This window comes from Harmonia axyridis, chromosome 1 (genome assembly GCF_914767665.1).
Source record: "Harmonia axyridis chromosome 1, icHarAxyr1.1, whole genome shotgun sequence".
In the NCBI taxonomy this organism is placed as follows: Eukaryota; Metazoa; Arthropoda; class Insecta; order Coleoptera; family Coccinellidae; genus Harmonia; species Harmonia axyridis.
Window position 1 is genome coordinate 38744477 of NC_059501.1, and position 3194 is coordinate 38747670.

General features: G+C 34.9%; 1 long non-coding RNA gene across 2 annotated transcripts; it reads right to left on the minus strand.

Moving 5' to 3' along the window:
• Positions 1 to 1531: 1531 nt before the first annotated feature.
• LOC123688865 lies at positions 1532 to 2701 on the minus strand. 2 transcript variants are annotated; one of them, XR_006750125.1, is made up of 3 exons: positions 2201 to 2681; positions 1840 to 2141; positions 1532 to 1774 (listed from the first exon to the last, which is right to left on the minus strand). It is a non-coding gene; the product is annotated as an uncharacterized LOC123688865 (long non-coding RNA). The 2 variants fall into 2 exon arrangements; XR_006750124.1 differs by lacking the exon at positions 1532 to 1774 and having other exon boundaries at positions 1781 to 2141; positions 2201 to 2701.
• Positions 2702 to 3194: the final 493 nt, after the last annotated feature.

The window sequence follows — 3194 nt, forward strand, 5'->3', positions numbered from 1 at the left end:
ATAACGGCTGAACTGAGCATATGATTTCAGGAGATAAATTATCTTCAAGATGGTCGAATTTATAATGAATTAAATCGAATTTTCAGGAAATGAAAAATTTTCGAAATTTTGCGGTAAATCAAAACGAATGTACTGAATAATATATTAAATTCATTCAAAATGTTATTTCGAAGCGATTGGCCTGAAATGACCAGCAAAAAGAGATGTAATTCAATTTTGAAAAAAAATGAAAATTGGTATCTATTTAGAGTATATTTCCAACAAAAATCAAAGAGAACGAAGGGCCTTAATATCCGGCCCGAAGGACCATGTTACAAAGCTCAAAATAAGATGCTTTAAGTTGTTAAAGGCCGGAGAGAATTAAAGTGGACTGATTGGACCTCAATCCTCGAGATTTCCGTTGAAAATTCAATAATAGCGAATAGGGCCCCTCACAAATCAATAAATTAAATGAATATTGAAACAAAACCAACGATTTGCGACTTACCCTTAAAAGGATGGTTCTGCTGCTGCTTGAAGGGCCCTTCTTTCTGGAGATGAACACAACACTATGTCCTTTGGTGTGTATTCACGAACTATAGCGGCTTGATCACAAGTTAAATAGTTGAAATGCGTCCAAACTTTTGGAAAATAGCGAAAATAGCGAAAATAGCGAAAATAGAAAAAAATAGAATTTAACTGCGTGGCGGTTTCTTAAGAATCGTCTTCCTGTCTTCTGCTTAACCACTACGCACATTCGCCAACAAAAAAGGTAGCTGTACGCAACTCGTTGGCAGAATATTCAAAACTTGAATTTAAAAATAAAGAAAAAACTTGTGAGAAGTCCCTCATAATGAAAAAACAAACAATACATTCTCGTATATATTTCGTGATTACGAAACAGTATGCGAAACGTCGGTGGCGGATTGCAAAAAAGGAAAACACAAATGTTGGAACAAAATGGTACAACTACTCAAATTTATCATTCTAGCAGAATAATAACACGAATTTCTGCAGTCGCTGAAGGTGATGCGCACCATACTCAACCAATACTCCCCCAAGCTGGTCTACCTTTCGCATGGAATGGATAAACCCTATCAAGGAAACAATATTGCCGATTTAGTATCAAATGACAAAAATGGAACAGGATACATTAGGCAACTGGCAACGGCTATTTGCAGAATTCAACAGAACCTACTACGAAATTACAGAGAGAATAGAGAAAAAAACCTCACTATTAAACCAAGAGACAATTCATGCAAGTCATGAATGCGACGAAAACTAGAGCAAGATGAATGATAACTGATTTTTACTCTGAAAACTCAGAAGATATACGGAAACATGACAATATGAATTTTGAGGACTGAGGAAATTTTTTATGAAATGCTAAATTACCATACGTCATTGGACTATTTTTCCATTTACTCAAATTGTAACAAAAATTCACCAGAAATAATAGATTCACCTTCAATCAACGATTAATTTACTGTGAAAATTATCGACCGAACCCCATAATGGTTGCTACCTGGAAATAAAGCAAATCAAATTGATATTTTATCATCCTGCTATTGAAATATGTTGTTAAAATAACATATATTTTTATTATCTACTTCCTTAATGAATTTGTTGATTTTCTCGCTGGGGAAGACATGTGACTTACTTGCTTTATAACAAACATTCCTCATTTTATAGAATGTACTAACCTGTGGGAAAATGGCTTTATATACATTCCATAATCCACAAGGTAAAGGATTTGATAGTTTCAGATATTTGCTTCAAGTAAGCCAAATTAACCCTGTAATAGTTTGGCATTTCTTTATATCCATCCATTTCATGGAAAAATCATAAATGTTTTCATACCTGTATTCTGATTTTTCAGGCGATAATTTTGTAAGGCTCATTTCCAAACTCACTACCATTGATGATTTTATAGTTTTTTGCGATAAATGCGATCAAAATATCTGTTGTGACTCTTTCTGCCCTCAACCCTCTAGTGCGGCCCCAGCGGGATTATAATGGCTGCCACATTACAGCAGAGTCACCTCTCCACGATGGAGTGGGAAGGTGTATTTGGCAGAGATCACTGGGTTGCCAAACTGAAGATTTCACCAGTGATATCGGGATGAAACACCACAATTCCCAGCGGAAGGTAGCCGAAAAATCTATAAAAACTTCTACTATGAATTTATTATTCGTATTGCAAATTCCATTTATAACTTACTGCGGTAGATTAAGGGTAACCCGGAAATGAACCACATCAATGAAATTGAAACCATCAGACATCAATTGGAAGGGTAAAACTTCAATAATTTCACAAATAACAGTCGGTTTGGCCAGTTGATTAGAGAGAACAAAAACAATATTTTCGCATCTCTTATATATATGTCACTCCACTTGACAAATTTTCAATGGAAATGAAGTTGAATGAAAATATACTATCCCTCTATGAACATTGAAATTGCCGACTGAAAAATACGGGTGTCAATTCCATCTATTCTGTCCTTTGTGGCGCAAGGGGACATGATAAATGACGCTTATATTGCGCTTGATGCTGTCGTTACACTAATTCTCTGGAATTGATGATACTTTGCGAAGTTTTATATCCATGCAGTCGGGTCGAGGACACTTCATTATGAAGAAATATCTCGATATGCATAGATATTGGTGAAGTTATATTCCTGCTGGTTGAGAAGGAGAACATTCGAACCTGTTCGAAGAAATATTTTTCCCCATTTATATACAGGGTGGCCACTTTTTCAATGGGATTGTATTGGTAACTTTCAAACCATAAGGGTTAGAAGGTCGGTCAAATGGAGAAAAAGTTGCATGCATAGAAACATTATCAAGCAGTTCAAACAAATCGAGATTATCAGGGCCGGTTATTGAGATATCATAAAAAAAGTAAATTCTGTCATTTTGATTTTTCTTTTTTTCCCACTTTATTTCAAATATTATCAAAAAATGTTACAGGAATTTTTATTCGACAATAAATTGTTTTCAATTTGACGTAATCATATTTCGTATCCAACGTTTCGTGCTCTGGGCCACCTTCAACCTCATTTTTTTCAATACAGACCTGTATATTTTATGACACTTTTCGAAATAACTTTCAACGCTGAATTCAACGATATATCATACAAAGGCATTCAAAGTTGATTTTCAGGTGATTTTGACCCTTATCCAATTTTCTTTGGGTCGGATCTGTAGTGAATGCA